Source organism: Mus musculus, chromosome 6 (assembly GCF_000001635.26).
Source record: "Mus musculus strain C57BL/6J chromosome 6, GRCm38.p6 C57BL/6J".
Classification (NCBI taxonomy): domain Eukaryota; kingdom Metazoa; phylum Chordata; class Mammalia; order Rodentia; family Muridae; genus Mus; species Mus musculus.
Window position 1 is genome coordinate 145,968,232 of NC_000072.6, and position 17,180 is coordinate 145,985,411.

General features: G+C 44.5%; 2 long non-coding RNA genes across 4 annotated transcripts in view; one reads left to right on the forward strand and one right to left on the reverse strand.

The window, feature by feature from the left end:
- Positions 1-665: 665 nt before the first annotated feature.
- Positions 666-17,180, forward strand: part of Gm32838 — a 111,371-nt gene continuing 94,856 nt past the window's right edge. For all 3 annotated transcript variants that reach the window (XR_001785420.1, XR_001785421.1, XR_378160.3), the window contains exons 1-2: positions 666-899; positions 13,963-14,048. This is a non-coding gene — a long non-coding RNA (predicted gene, 32838). The remainder of the gene's footprint in view (positions 900-13,962; positions 14,049-17,180) is intronic.
- Gm38928 lies at positions 5,700-9,257 on the reverse strand. Its single transcript, XR_869599.2, has 3 exons — positions 8,441-9,257; positions 6,617-8,319; positions 5,700-6,063 (listed from the first exon to the last, which is right to left on the reverse strand). It is a non-coding gene; the product is annotated as a predicted gene, 38928 (long non-coding RNA).

Here is a 17,180-nt window from a genome sequence, read left to right on the forward strand (position 1 = left end):
CCCTCAGATGCTGGCCTGGCTCCATACCAGCCCAGAGGGGGATGCCAGCCAATAAGCAGGAAAAACTCCCAAACTGTAACTTAACAGAGTGATCTTTTTTTTTTAATTCCCAAAATGTGTTTTCCCCAGTCCATGAGCACAGACCTGTGGTTTTTGTCTCCCCTGGCTTTACAGCCTCTGCCTCAAGCCAAGAGACTTGGCTCTGCTTCCCCCTGAGTCAGAGTCTCGGCTGGAAGCTGAACCCAGGAAGCCTCGGCCCCCACATCTCTCCCTAGAACCACCAGACCACACCACCTCCTGTACTCTCAGTTCTTTTGGCTGAGTGTCCTGCCTCCTCTTTGTTTGGAAAACGCCATCTTACGTAACTCCAGAACCTACTAAATGCTCCATTGTCTTCTACTTGGGAGCACTCAGAACAACCTCTTACTGACTTATGACTTATCACTAAGATAGAATCTTTCGCCCGCATCTCCTCAGCCCTTGGAACCGGCCTCACCTGTCTCACAGCAATCAACAGCCAGGCTTAATGCTTGTGGTCTTTGGGGAATTACAGGTTCAGTACAAGGTGCAGGGACTACAAAGGCAGGTTCACCCATAGGTCACGGTGGTTCACTTCGTTCAGGCCGCACAGGAAAGCCATTTGTAACTCAAGACCGAGGCGGGCATAAACAATTCTGATCTGATTATTCCTTTATAATCTGATTTTGATAAACAGCTGATGAAACGGGAGGTGTCTTGGCCCTCAGAGAAGAGATACCCAGGCGATATAATCAGGCTCTCTTATCTTGCCAGGCAGGGGTTGATTTCACGACTCCTATTAATAGCTCATGATGGCAAGAACTGTGACCTCTGCCCTGAATCTTCCGAGCCTTGAGAGCGAAGTGACAGCAGCCAATTGGGTAAGGGCTCTTCATCCACTTTTATTTTCTGCAAATCTCTGATTGGCCCTGTTGGGGATTCTAGTAATTACTGTAAGCTGGCACCTCCAGAAAAAAAAAAAAAAAAAAACAAGACCTCGTAGGATTCAATTAAAAATTAAAGGGACCTTTGTGTGTGGTTACCAAGAAGCTTTCTCAGCACAGGCGGGGTGAGACCTGCATGAATCAAACATGCGCAGGTGACATTTCCATCAGTTTCTGCTGCCTAAGCCCTAGGAAGAGGGGCTCCTGAGGGCCGGGGAGAATAGGTGGCCGCTCTCTCTTCCCCTACAGACCTTGGTCTTCCCAGGGTACTGCAGGCCTTCGTTATTTCTTTCTCTTCTGGGACCAGCTATCTGAGTGACCAGGTTCAGGCAGAAGTGTGCCTCATTCCTGTTAATGACAAGGGATCCTAGGCAAGGCTTTCAGGGCTGGTGGAGTGGGCTGCATTTGGGGGACAAATGTGCTCCCGCTTGTCATATTTATTTACTGAGCTTCAAAACAGAGATCTTGGGGGCTGGAGACATGGTTCGGAGTTAAGGGTGCTGTCTGCTTTCTCAGAGGTCCAGGCTTAGGTTCCCAGATTCGTATCTGATAGCTCCTGGGGATCCAGCGCCCTCTACTGGCCTCTGCAGGCATCCAAACGCATATACCAGCACAGACAGACACACTCTTAAGTACATTTTTTTAAAAATGGAGAGCTAAATGAATCTCCCCATTTGCATGTTAAAAGAAAGATTTTTCTCAAGGGTTGTTGAAGGTTGAAGCTTCTTGCAGGAGCTAACCTCATACTTTACAGGGTAAAATTTTGGAGCATCTACCCTGTACTATACGAGGGAGTCTGCTGATTTTGATACCTTCTTTCCTGCTGACAAGTTGAAGTTCACTTAGCAGGAGGTAGTTTGGTTGTTTTTGTTTTATTTGAATACAACTGGTATTCGTCCATGTGCATGGGCTACTTAGTAGAGCTGTACCCTGCTTGGGGAAGTGTCTTAGAGATTCCCTGCTGTCCGGCTATGAAGGGGTCAGCAGACGTGAGTGGGAAGCTCCTGACAGAATGGGTGTAACACAGAAGAGATCCTTACGGGTGGGGTGGGGTGGGGGGCTCGGGGAATGTTTATGTCTGGAGGACAGGCACCATCCTCGGAACACCCCTCCCATGGCATGGCAGCTCTTTCTGTAGCTGTTTCATTCACACAGCACCCAAGAGCTATGAAAACACCTACTGTCCCAAATCAAGGGAATTAGCAAGCCAACAGAGATGTCGGATGCCCTCACTGTCTCTCTTTTTAAATCTGTTTCCTATTGCATATGTGTGGGTGTTCCCCCTGCATGTGTGCCTGTGCACCATGTAAAGGCAGTGGGTCAGGAGGGCAGAAAAGGATATCACATCCCCTTTAACAAGTTACAGAAGGTTGTGAGCTGCCATGTGCATGCTGGGAAATGAACCCAGTCCACTGAGCAGAAGCCAGCACTTTTAGCTACTGAACCAACTTCCCAGACCCTATCCCTTCTTTTTTTTGTTCCACATTCTCTTCTTATCTCAAAAGCACTTTGACTTAGGTAATAGTAAAGATAAGATAAATAAATCATGGATTTAAGGGACTTTATTAAAAGACTAAACTTGAAATAACATGCATCATTTCAGTAGAACTATTAAATAGTAATATTTATAAAGTATGTAGTTGCCTAATAATAGTCTGCATATATCCATATGTATGTTATATACATAAATACATATATGTATATCTATACATAAACATATACACACACATATATACACATATACATACACACACACACACACACACATATACATATGTACATGTACTATTTTTCTCAAGACAGGGTTTCCCTGTGTAGCCCAGGCTGTTCTGGAACTCACTCTGTAGACCAGGCTGGCCTCAAACTCAGAGATCAGCCTGTCTGCCTCTCGAGTACTGGGATTAAAGGAGTGTGCCACCAACACTCATGTAGCCTGCATGTTTTAACACATAAGAATAATATGCAAAAGCATGTGTCTCCTTATCTAGTCTTGGGAAAGCCGCAGATGGTATCTGGAGGCTCCCTTCTATGTATATGAGCTTAAGTGGCCATCCTTGACAGTCGTTCTGTGATAATTCTGGAATGAAACTGTCTAAGTCTGAATTCCTGTGTGAGCTTGGGCAGACCAACTAATTTCTTTGTACCACTTTTTTGGGCCTCACCTGAAGGGTGATAAAGATGACTTAGAGTAATGGCCACAGCCTGCACTGTGTGAAGGATGTTGATGAAGGTGATGAAGTCGGTGATGGGGATGCTGCTGTTGATGGTGACTGTGACAGCCATCTGTCAACTTGATCCGGAATCAACTAAAGCATATTGACAAGCCACTGGTCACTCCCGTGAGATATTTTCTTAGATTATCTGAGGTGGTAAGACTCACCCTTCCTCTGGAAGGGTGTTTGCCTTCCTCTGGAAGTCCAGATAAAAGGACATGAGTGAAGGAAACTGCTTTTTGCCTGCTGGCCCTCATCCTTATTGGCAAGTTCATCTACCCTGTTGCTGAGGCATTCCTTCACCCGAATTAGAGCCAAATTCTTTATTTTTTATTTCTTGTGTTCTTTTTTTTTTTAAGTTACAGTGGCATTTTAAATTTTTATTTATTTCTATTTCATACACTTTGGCTTTTTGCCTACACAACATATATATATGTTTGTGTAAGGGCATTGGATCCGTTGGAACTAGAACTACAGATAGTTGTGAGTTGCCATGTGGGTGTTAGGAATTGAACTCTGGTCCTCTGGAAGAACAGCCAGTGATCTTAACCACTGATTTATCTTTCCCTAGAACCTAGAGCAGAATTCTTAAGGGTTCCAATATAGATTGAAGACCAGCAGCTCTCTAGGAATCCTCTAGACCATTCTAGAACTACTGAGGTATCCAGCCTCATGGCCCAAGAAACTACAGGACTCTTAGCTCTCCAGTGAGAGACAGCCATTGTTGGATTAGCTGGGCCGTGTTATGGAAGCCACTGTAAATCTTGTGTGTGTGTGTGTGTGTGTGTGTGTGTGTGTGTGTGGTGTGATTGTGTGTTCTTAGTCTGTTCCCTTAGTGCTCCCTGGCCAATACAGTGATGATGGCGTGGTGAAGAGATCTGTGGTAACCATCTACATGTTGAAATCACAGACACAGCAGGAAGCCAGAGAAGCCCTGTTAACTCCTGAAGGCCATAGTAACACTCACCACCACAGCTAGTTTCTGTCTTCTGACGTGGATAACCAAGGCAACTCCTCTCTCTGTTCCCTGAAAACACTGCGTGGAATTCTGATGATTTGTCTTGTGTTCCTAACTCAGACATGCTTTCTAATCAGTGAAGAAAGTGAACCAATGCTTCCAAGCCCTGGCATCTGGAAGGCCCGAGGCTCAGTGCCCTTGGGAAGCCATGCCGCACCAAATGTGCAGAGGCTGTTTGTTAGATAAGCACTCCAAAGGCCTTTCAGGGAGTCTAGGGACAGCTGCATGGAAGGACATCCTGCCGCCTCTGCTCTGGAGACCTGGGAGATCTGTGAAACATTTGCATGGATTATATGGGCCTTTGTCTTCAAACCCAGCTGGGAGTATTATGGTTTGGATGTGAAATGTTGCCCATAGGCTCAGGTGTTGAAACACTTGGTCTCAGTTGGTAATGCTGTTTTTTTTTTTGGGGGGGGGGTGGATTGTGGAACTGTGGGAGGTACAGCCTCTCTGAAGGAAGTGGGTCATGGGGAGACTTCATAAGCATGCCCCACTCTTGAGTCCCGACTCCTGAGTTAGTGTGACCATCTGTCTCATGTTCTGGTTACCTTGCCTTCCCTCCCTGTCGACTCTCTCCCTACCTGAAGCATGAGTCAACGCGCATTCTCCAGTGTTTAGTCACACTTGTCTGTTGTTCTGTCACAGCGACAGGAAATGAACTAATACACAGTCGCCCTCTTCTTATTCACTGTTGTTGCTGTCCCAGGACCTTGTACAGCAGTGGTAACTCAGACCCCATAGTGGGGCAGCTCTTTGTAAAAGCCCTACTAAGGACCTTTCTGGGCAAACCATCACTCCTGGGCTTTGCAGTCTCCCATCTAGACAGTCAAGACGGCCCTGGAGTCCCAGAGACCCTTTCTAAAGCATTGCTTAAAGCTACACTGCCTTCCCTGAGCACTATGGTTTGTAGCAAGAGGCAAACTATACCAGTCCTGTCTGTCAGAATCTAAATGTGGAGGGTTGTGCATTTACATCCTGTAGACTCCAAGGAGCTAAAACAGATCCGCTGTAGACTTGCAGAACGCTTGTAAATTAAAAATAGACACTAACACATCACTGTATAGCAATGGAGGGAAGAAGCCATTGCTTTCAGGGGAAGTCTCATGGCTCTGACCTGACCGTGAGCAAACAGCAAAAGGTCAAAGGGCATACCACACCATTACCACTCCAAAGCTCTGCCCCTCCCACACCAAGAGAGCTTTCTGCCTCTGTTTTTCTTTCAAAACCAGACTATAGAGGAGGATCCATGGAGGGTCTGTGGCACGAAAACCCTTAGATACCCGCACACAAGCATTTCATGCCTGTTTCTCCCAGAACACAGCAGCAGTTTCTGATTGAGAGAGTTTGGAAGGGTCTGTCAGGTTCCCCTCCTCCCTCCTCCTACCCCTGTTTATGTTGCAGCACGCCACCCATGCCTCTCATCAACATCTTCAAAGAAGGAAGGTTTATTTTAATTTCTGATTTCAGTGATGGTGGATGCCACAGCCAACTCTGTCAGTTCTGGTCCCGGGCTGAAGCTCAGCATCATGGTTGTCATGGTTGCAGGATAAGGTGGCAGGAAGCAAGGAAGTAGGGTGTGGAAAAGGCCAGGGTGGGATCTAGTCCCCAAGAACACACCGTTCACGGACTCACTTTCTCCAAGGGGCCCTGCCTCCTGCTCCCCAATCCCTTACATACATCACACTGTGAACCTGTTAAGGCCTCAGCTCGTTGATTGGGTCAGAGATCCTAGGACCCAATCACATGCCCAAGTCCATCAGCTGGCAATCAAGCTTGACCACAGGCCTGTGGATGGTCTTCATGGTCACACCATAACAGAAGGCCACACGAAGGAACGAGTGTGATACTTCCACGGGGCACTCAGGATTTCCTGGAGGGGTCACAAATTGCTTGGTGAGAGGGGTTTCTGTTGAGGGTCTAATGAAATTACTGGATTTTAATACATATATTTTAGAGACAATGTTTTTCTTTTTTACACCCCCATTTATATATGAGGGGTATAGCTGGGACCTGGACATAAAACAAAAGAGATTTTTTTTTTAAAGTTTGGGTCTTGCTACTAATATTCTCTCTCTCTCTCTCTCTCTCTCTCTCTCTATATATATATATATATATATATATATATATATATATTTGATTTGAGGGGAAAAACACAAAACAAAACCAAAAGGAAATATTATTATAATCTCTTTAGCAAATTCCTATACCACTTTTCTTAACGGGAGAAAGATACTTCGCAATCTGATATCGAGGCTGTAAAGCAAGAAGACTCTTACCCTGACACGTTTATTTTACACGAGATCAAACAGGAGAAAGTGGAGATTGTCTGCCCAGGGTCATCCAGCTTCAACCTTACCCTGCTTACCCAGTGTAGACTTATGCTAAAATCTGCCATGATTTTCCTTTCCTTTATTTTACTTTACCTTGGGAATTTAAAGTGTCTTCCTGTTTGTCTGGGAGCTGAAATCCTTGGGAATTTAAAGTGTCTTCCTGTTTGTCTGGGAGCTGAAATCGGGCACCGTCACTCTCAGAAAGCTCAGGGTTCCTGGTCTGTGTTCCCGGGACACGGTGTCAGCCATGTGCCTTCCAAGGTCTCGGTGGTTCTTCTATGTGGACACTAGTCATTAATCTTCGGACATTTCCCCTCATTTGTTTTCTTTTTCTTTTAAAATAAAAGAAAGTTAAGTAGACGTTCCCCATCTTGTCCCAGCCCTAGTGCTTTAGAGTGTAAGTTGGAAAGGGTGGTGAGATATGGCAGCATCTACTACTGGGGATCTCTAAGAGGCAGGAATGTGTTCCCAGCATGGACACATTGCAATGGCTCCACCACCATCCCGTGACTCCACCACCACCACCACCACTTGACCCCGCCCCCAGCAAGCTTCACTATGATTCTGTGTCTGAAAACACAAGTCTCCCTGGTCCGTTTGCTGAGCCCTTGTGTAGGCTTTGCTGCCATTTTCTAGCTATTTGCAGTTGGACAGAATCCTCAACTACCCTAAGTCCCATCACTCATCAAAGGAGGGTGTTGTGACAAGAGTATAGGTGCCTTGTGAGTGCCTTGGGGGTCTTACATGGGCTACCGTCTGTCACCCGCAGGGAAGAGCGTCTGGAACATCCTAAGAGTGCAAACTACGTTTATTATCATGACTCCCTTACCAGTCTTGTTTCCCACCCCATATCTGAATCTGAAGATTTGGTCCAGAGATGCAAGGAGAGAGGATTCCGTTGTGATGAACGATGGGGGCCGAGAGAGATAAGGCAGTTCTCTGTGGATGTGGCACCACAGTCCTTTTTCTCCTTCTACCTGTACGCGATGCACACAGCTCTGACTTGCTTACACTTAATATAGGGAGCAATCTCAGGGGATGACGAGATGACTCTATAATTAAAGTACTGGCTTTGAAAGCAGAAGCAGCTGAGTTTGATACCCTGGGATCCATGGCTTAAACAAACCAAGGAGGCATGGTGGCGTGTGCTTAGAATCCCAGGGCTGAGGGGACTTAGACAGGCAGACCCTTGGACTCATTTGCCAGCCAGCCAACAAGGCTTAGACTAGTAAGAGAGACTCTGTCTCATGAAGCCAGGGAGGCAGTGCCCGGGGAACATTGGAAGTTGTCCTCTGGCTTCTATATGCACCTGCAAACACATGTCCGCATATACCGGCACTCAGATGAATATACCCCTCGTTAAACAGCAGAATTAGAGTACTGTGCCTCAGAAATATGTCTGGATGACTCCAGCCTTTGAAAATCTATGCTTTGGCTATCATGAACCTTCTGAAGCCAGTGTGTCCTGCTGTTCTTACAGGGGCAGAGCTGTGACCAGAGATGACAATTCTCCTCCCTGTCCATCTGCAGAAGGAGGGTTGGCTTTTAGCCTTTGATCATGCTGCCAGTAGGCACTGGATCCTCCTGCAAAGGTGCCTCACTGTGCCTCTGGTTGTCTGGTTGTCAAAGTTAAAGGTCCTCTAGGGGACAATGACTGTGGATTTCCAAGGAGCTCAGGGGTCCCCAAGCCAGCCTTTCTCAGCTGTGTGAAGAGGTCAAGTAGGGAAACAGGAAACATGTCTGCTGTAGCCATCCTTCTGCCTTGTGTTGATCACTCAGGAGGTATCACTTGGAGCCTAAGACAATTAAAAAGTAGAAGAGAGATCACCTTAGTTAGGGTTTCTATTATGAAAGGACACCATAACCACAGCCACTCTTATAAAAAAAAAAAAAAACATTTAATTGGGGATGGCTTACAGTTTCAGAGGCTTAGCCCATTATTGTCATGGTGGGAAGGATGGTGGCTGCAGGCAGACATGGTGCTGGAGAAGGAGCTGAGAACTCTATATCTTGATCCATAGGCAGCAGGAAGAGATGAATTATTGAGCTTCCCCAAAGCCCATCCCCTAGTGATATACTCCCTCCAGTAAGGCCACGCCTATTCCAATAAGGCCACACCTCCTATGGTGTCAGTCTTCAGTCTACGGGGTCCTTTCCAATTCCAACCACCACGGGGACCTAGATAAAATTTCCAACGACAGTGAACTAGTCTGACATGGATTCATTCTGAGGGCCATTTAATGGCAAGAAGGAAAAGAAACTGATCCAGGAGTCCCGAGGTTCACGCTGCAGAAAACATCTCCTGCTTCTGATTTTATTGTCTCTCTGTTTTACAACCACTAAGGCAGCACAGCCAACATACACATCGACTGGAAAATGGTGGGCTGTGCTCATTGTACAAACTCTTTCCAAAAAATATCAGATCTCCCCCCCACTCCCCACTATTTCCAGGGAGGAGCCAAATAAGCAATGTAAAGCTAGAACAGCAGGCTTTGGAGCCAGGAGGCAGATGAGAAATTGATTGTCATTGACCATTGTTGGCCAGTGTTGGATGTCATTTGCTGTCATTGGCCATCATTGCTGTCATTGGCTGTCATTGGCTGTCACTGTCCCTCCAGAACAGCTAAGGAACATTCTTCACCTGTTCAATTTAAAAATAAATTAAAAAAAAAATACTTGGCTCCAGCTTATCTTAGCAAGTGACTCATGTGGGCTCAGCTGGGAGGCTGACTGTGGCCTGAGAGTCTCTCTACCACTCCACACTGGGGCCTTTGGCTACAGGACAGGAGGCCACAGGGGCTGGGCGAGGCTGGACCCAGGGAGAGGGAAAGGATAGTATGAAATTCAATGCAGCTGTTGAGATTTCCTTTCATTAACTTAAATTATATCAATTTCTAGACTTCAGATATCTATTGAAAGGCGAGCGAGAAAAGCACTGAAGAATACAATCTAACTGCTTTTACCCTAACTCAAATTGAGCAATAATGGAAGTAATTCAGTCTGGGGCAGAGATGGGACCCGGCTCCTGCTGTTCCCTGTCTCCTTTCCTGCCTAGCTAAAGGTTTCTATTTCAGCTCTTTGCTTCTGAGGCAGGAAAAAAAAAATGGAGCTAGGGAAGCCGTCCCCACAACTGTATCTCTGGCCTTGCCTCACCCTTTACCCAGAATGACTCACTGAAGTAGTCCCTCACAGAGCGTCTCTGTAGGAGTGAGTGCCGTATCTCTGTAATAGCCTGCTTAGTCACACTGCCCAAAAACTCTTCTATTACACATCAGCAGTAGTGCCTGGACTGTTCAATTATTCATGCATTTCCCATTCCAAGTACATGTTGTGGGAAGAGCTGATCAAAACGATGTACCCTTGCTGTGCTGGGCCAGTGGAGACTGAGGTGGGTGGAAGGAATGGGGAGCAGAGGAGCTGTTAGTTAGCCCACAGTCTCACATTAGTCCTGTGGCTCACTGCAAAGCTTGTGCTGAATAGTGTCTTAGGGAAAAGGTGAGAGGTGAGTGAAAACCGGCAGGGGGCGGGTCTCTTGTGAGTCCTGGCCAATGATGGATTCTAACCACAGCCCTCCAGCTAGAAGTGATAGGAAATGCACCGAAAGTGAGATAATAGAAAGGTGATGAGGTTCCTGAACCAGAGCATTGTGTCTGAGGGGCAAGTGCTACAGATGGGAATGCTACAGACTACAGAGGGGAATGCATAGGCAGTGCTGATGGGGTCACGAAGGGACTGTGCACTGTGGTTAGTGGTTTGGGCACCACTCAGGATACGTTTCCCATTCCAAGTAGCTGTGGAGGGCCACAGAGCTCATTTCCTCTGTGTAATACATGTAATAGACACATGTGTACTTACATACTAGCACACACATGGGTTCTTCACACACACACACACACACACACACACACACACACGGAAGACATCCTTGGTTTGGGTTATGAGATGGTTCTTTGTCAAGTTGGTTGGATCTTAGAATCACCCAGGAGACACGCCTGGGGGAGAGCGCACACCAGTGTATCTGTAAAGTTATGTGGGGAGGGAAGAGCCAGCCTGAAAAGGGAGCGTGTCAGACCAAACAAAGTGGAGACAAGACCCAGTGCCCGCCTCTCTTGTGACTACGGCACAGCGTGATTAGTGCCTCCTGCTCCGACCACTACTCTTTCCTACCCCAATACACCCTTAAGTCACAATCCAAAATTAACTCTTCTATACTTAAGTCGATTTTGTTGAACTGTTTTGTTACAGCATTGAGAAAAATAACTAGTACAGATTGGGAAAATGTGTTTTCATAATTTATTGTGTTAGCTTTGTATCATTGTGATTTTTTTAATACATGTTATAAGCAACTTGATGGAGAAAAGCTTTATTTTAGTTCACGGTTTCAGAGGTTTCTGCCTATGGCCCGCTATCTTATTCTTTTCTATAGAACTTGATTATTTTGCGTATATGGGCGCTTTGCATGCAAGTATGTCTGTGCACCTCCTACTTGTGTGGCTCATGGGTTTAGTAAGACGGCACTGGAGCCTCTGGAACGGAGCTTACAGGAGGTTGTGAGCCATCATGTGGGCGTGGGGGAAATCACACCCAGGTCCTCTGGAGGACAGCCTGTGTTCTTCATGACTGACTGCTCTCTCTAGCCTCTCTCTTGGTTGCTTTTAGACTGCAGTGAGGTAAAATATCATGGCAAAGAGTATGCAGTAAGGTGGGCTGCTCACCTCATGGTGCCTGAGAGGCAGAGAGGTGAGAGGCAGGGGCCAGACACATAACACTGTAGACATGTCATAGTGCCACATTCCTTCCATCCAGGCCCAGCCTCGTAGCTTCTACTGTTTCCCAATGAGGTCACCAAAGGCATGACTCCGTGACAGGTTATTCCTCTGACATTGTCAGAACACCCATGATCCAATCACTTCCTCCAAGTCTATCTCTGAGCGTTTCAGAGGGGGTGAGGCCTTTAATCCCTGAGTCTCCTGGGAACATTTTCTATCGATGATGATTGCTCCAAAATTGACATTTAGAGAGATGGATACTTTCTCAGAAGTATGAAAGGAAAGGCTGTATTGGGAAACATGTGAGCATTTCTTTGAATCCCTTTAATAAAAACTAATGCTTAAAATGGAACAGCACTGCACATGTCATACTTGACATTGACCTTTCAAAGCCGACCTTTAAGACATGATGTCATGGGTCATGATAGAAAAAAAAATCTGGCATGATTTCCCACTGAATGCAACACAAACACACACACACACACACACACACACACCTGGTAAGAGATGGCACAGCTTGGCTTGAAGAAGCAAAACCCTGGAATCACCACTGGCATGGTTATCCATATTTGCTAAGGGCACAGGACTCCCTCAGAGGGCCAGACAGGAACCCCATTCTGTTAGCTTATTTAACCACAGTCTCTCTGTTCTGAGAGACCAGTGACACCCTAGAAGACCCACTCTTTGAAAGGACTCAAAGCAACTGAGTGCTCTGGGGTGTCGACCATGAAATGCTTAGAAACACTTTCCTTGTGTGATATTCTGTTTCCCTTTAAGAGAAAAATCTTAGAGGAAGGAAGTTATAGAGGAATGTTAATCCATCAACATGACTGCTCTAGCTGTAACACAGACACACCCTTAACACACACCTGCACTCCCAGAGAATGAAAGAAAAATTAGTTTGAAAAAAGAAGCAGCCATGGTTGAAGGTGACTTCTAACTGAGGGGCAGAAAAAGTGATGAAACAGAGAAAGATTTGACAGAATGAGTCAGAGATAGGGTACACCCAAGTCTCGTGAGAAGAGACAGAAAGGAGAGGCGACTTGAGAGAGCAGTGCAGAGAAAGGGCAGGGGGTAGTTTTACAGGGGGCGTTATAGAGAGACAGGTTGCAGAGAGAGAACAAGCTAGACATAGGTAAAGATGGAACAAACCACAGAATGAGAAGGAGCCAGAAAATTAGAAGAGATTGCCAAGGTTAGTTTGAGGCCCAGCAGAGTATGCAGAGGCTGAAGGGAAGCCAGACTGAACTGGTCAGCTTGGAGAGGAATTTGAGCCAGAGCAGCTGAGTTAAACCAGCCAGCCAGAGATCAGAAAGAGCTAAAAGGGGTGAGCTTATTCAGCAGGACGTCTCAGAGGCTGAAACCATCCTAGGCCTAGATAAGATTGTACAGGCTAGAAGCTTCCAAGACTAGGCCTAGGTTAGCAGAAGGATGGGAGGCAGGGACTCCTGAAACAGTGACTGCTTGCTCCTGTGGCTTAGAATTGGAGAACTGAGACTTGCTCCTGCCTTCCTGCCTGCCTTACACCCTTTATGCCACCTATGGAGTATAATGATGTTTACAAAAACAAAATTAATGCAAGAAATTTCTCCTTTTAGAATTGCTTTCAAAGCCAACTGCGTGCTCACATCCAGAAGAGCCAAGGAGCTCTCTAAGGTCGCCCCCTCCGAGGTTTACACTGCCCTTCTAAGGCTTGACACATGCATAGAAGAGTTTCCATTTTATTTATTAGTCATCACAATCAACTAACATTTTCCTCTCACTATGAATATGCTATGTCTCTTCATAACAGAAGACAGATCAACAAGAGAAACACAAAAGGAAGCTGACTACCGTGCGTGTTTCGTGTCAGCTCAGAAGAGACCCAGAGGAATAAATAAATCTAAAGGAGGTCCAAAAGAAAGCTTAGAACTCTTACACGCTCCGTAAGAAGGGAGTGGGAGGAAGGTTTTACACTGTATTTGCAGGGGCACATTCAGATCTCCCATGCTCATGTTTTGATGTGATGTGTCCTGAGCCCCATTGATATCAGTAACTTTATTCGAATTATGAGGGATTTGAGGGGGGGCGAGTGGCTGGGAAGGTGACAAAAGATGACCTTAAAAGCAGGAAATTATGATTCTTTCTTGTCAGGACACCAGGAAGATGTAATCATCCTAAGAATTCCTAATAACAGGAGCCCAGAAGCTAGTGAAACAGATAGGTCAGGACGGGAAGGGAATTTTACAACGGAAGAACCGTCCTCATAATGGACAGAAACCGTTGACTAAAGCATCAAAACCAGGGAAATTTGAGAGCACCTTAAGGCTGCCTCACTCCCTGCTCTTGGTGTGAAGGAAGTCTTCCAACTACTGGAGAACATACTTTTTTTTCAGGCACCCAAGGATGACCATGATAGGTAGGACCCTTGATAAGTCTCAGTAGGCTTAGAGGATTAAGACCAAGATTAAGGACACCCTCTAATAATGTCAGATAAGAGCCAGAAACAGAAACCAGTATCTTTATTGTGAAATTAAAAATACTCTCAGCAAATCACAAAGAAAACAAGAAAATGTTATTAATAAAAGGAAACTGGGATACAGCAAAACAATCTGTAATGGCTGAGGCAAGCCATATTTACAGGAAAACTTGAATCCTTATTTACAGGAAAACGTCTATCTTTTGTTACAGGTATGGTTTTCCAGTCCTGGGGACCTTACACCTTTGAAGCCAGCACTCTGAGCACAAGCTGTACTCCAGCCTGCAGATTCATGATTGTAAGTGCTTACTCCAAAAAAGAAGAAAGCTTTAAATAAGTGAGATTAACTTTTTATTTAAAAAAATTATAAAAAGCAATTTTTAGTGATTGAGGAAATTAATTAACTTGTAAGGCATATTCATTATCTTAGTTAGCTTTCTGTGGTTGTGATAAACACCATGACTAAAAGCAGCTCAAGGAGTTCCGAAGTCAACATTATCCTGCTATTAAAGCTGAATACGAACATCGTCAGGAGAGGAAGTTACAGATTAATAATCTTCATGAACACAGGTCTAGTAATCACTACCACAACACTGGCAAACCCAAGTTATCAATATGTAAGATGAAGTATATACTAAGACAAATCATGATATACCGCAGAATAAAAAGATAGCTAAAGAATGTGAATAATATGGTAGCAAATATAAGATCATCTCAATAGATAAAGGAGAAGTACTTGGCCAAATATGAGATCCATTCCTGATTCTAAACTGTTCACAGGAGCTGGAGAAATGGCTCAGTATTAGCAGCTCCAGGTCCTACAGAGGGATTTTTGTCTCAGAAACAATGTGGTTCTTTCAAGGTCTGTAAAGAATTGTGTTGGAATTTTGATGGGAATTGCGTTGAATCTATAGACTGCTTTTTGGTAAGATGTAGCCATTTTTACTATGTTAATCCTACTGATCCAAGAGCATAGAACATATGTCTATCTTCAGGTTTCTTCTTCAATTTCTTTCTTCAAAGACTTGAAGTTCTTGGTCATACAAGTCTTTCACTTGCTAAGAGTTACACCAAGATATTTTATATTATTTATTGCTATTATGAAGAGTGTGGTCTCCCTAATTTCTTTCTCAGCCTGTGTATTGACTATATAAAGGAGGGCTACTGATGTTTTGTTTTTTGGGGTTTTGTTTTTGTTTTGTTTGTAGTTAATTTTGTATCCAGCTACTTTGCTGCAAATGTTTATCAGCTGTAGGAGTTCTCCAGTAGAAAATTTTGGGTCACTTATATATACTGTCATATCATCTGGAAATAAAGATATTTTGACTTCTCCTTTTCAAATTTGTATCACCTTGATCTCCTTCAGTTGTCTGATTTCTCTAGCTAAAACTTCAAGTCTACATAAAATAGATATAAAGAGAGTGGACAGCCTTGTCTTGGTCCTGTTTTTACTGAAATGGCTTCAAGTTTCTCTCCATTTAATTTGATGTTGGCTATTGGCTTGCTGCATATTGCCTTTATTGTGTTTAGGTATGTGACTTGTATCCCTAATCTCTTTTAACATGAAGTGGTGTTGGATTTTGTTAAAGGCTTTTCAGCATTTAGTGAGATAATCATGTGATTTTTTTCTTTCAGTTTGTTTATAGGGTGGCTTATGTTGATGGATTTTTCATACATTGAACTACCCCAGCATCCTTGGAATGAACCCTATTTGATCATGGTAGATGATATTTTTGATGTGTTCTTTGATTTGGTTTCGAGTATTTTATTGAGTATTCTTGCATCAATGTTCATAAGGGAGATTGGTCTGAAATTTTCTTTCCTTGTTGAGTCTTTGTGTGGTTTAGGTATTAGGGTAACTGTGGCCTCACAGAAGGAGTTTGGCAGTGCTCCTTCTGTTTCTGTTTTCTGGACTAGTTTGAGGAGTATTGGTATTAGTTCTCCTTTGAAAGTCTGGTAGAGTTCTGTGCTATAACCATTTGGCCCTATGCAACAGAGGTACAGCTTAGTCTTCATGTAGAACCCCTAACAGCAGGAACAGGGCTGCCTCTGACTTCCTGCCTTTGGATCCCCTTTCTCTAACTGGGAAACTAGTTAACTAGTTAACTGGGAAACTAGACTCTAACAAGTCTAGACTTTTCTAGACTCAATGGAAGAAGATACACTTAATCCTACTGGAACTTGATGTTCCAAGGCTGGTTTATATCCATAGGGGACCTCCCCTTCTCTAAAAGGAAAGGGAGGGGATATGGACAAGTAGGAGAATGGAAGGGAAGCGAAGATCAGGATGTTAAATTAATCAATTAATCAAGCTATCCAGGACTACATAGTGAGAACTTGCAGTTTTTTGTTTTGTTTTGTTTTTGTTTTTGTTTTTAAATGGAACAGCAACAAAACAAGGCAAACACACGAGGGCTAGGGTTAAGGTTGGGGTACAGAAGGCAGGACCTGGGGTTGGCCTCTGGCTGTATTTACATACACCATATACACACAAATTACACTCATTTGCAGGGATATACATTTTTTTCCAGGAAAAAAGAAAACTTTCTGTCAATCTGTATGGATGACTTGAGTCTCTACATTTTCTAAATGATTTAGTGTACTGCTGTTGATTTTGTAGGTGTAGGTCCCACCTCACTGTGACTTTCATAAAAAATGAAGAGAGGCTATGATGCCAAAGCCTTATCAGGACAGTGCTGGGGATGAGAGCGGTGTGTTATGTTCTTTGGATGGGTGCTCATTAGGTTTGCTCAATCTATTTTTAATGAATTACTCCATTGATTTAAAAAAAAAAACAAAGAAGAATAATGCTCCCCAGATGGTACAACCTACAACCTTGTGCCTGACCTCTTCTGTGGCACCGTGACTGAATCTCTTTAGTTCTCACTTTCCCTAAGCAGCTTTCTGTCCCCATGGCCTTTGCTCACACTGACCCCTCCAGTCAGAGGTGGGGTTTTAGGCGTGTGGGGCTTGGTTGCTGTTCAGAATGACTTCAGGGTAGTTGGAAGAGCAGACACATATGATAAACAGGCCTTTGGCAGCTAGGGTGTGAGTAGCTGGGGGGGGGTGCTTTTGTCAGACAGGGACAGTTTTTACTTAGAGTATCTCTCTTCTTCTCTGCCCTCTTCTTCAAAAGTTAACAGTATAAATGATCTTGTGACTCAGAACATTCCCTAAATAGTGGTTTTATGGGGTGTACACTTAAGAGCCAACCTTATCGGGGAGGAAATGGGGCCTGCACAAGTAATAGGGTTATACTCATGAAACCATCAATCAGTGTTTTATTCAGCGTCTTCTCTGTGTGTCAAGTCTGTTCAAGGCTTTGCAGGTACCGTAGCACACACAACAAGCTCTCTGCTTCACAGCCAGGGAGAAATAGTTCACAGATAAGGAAGCACTGGTATTTCGTCCACAAGGGCTTTGGGGTTCC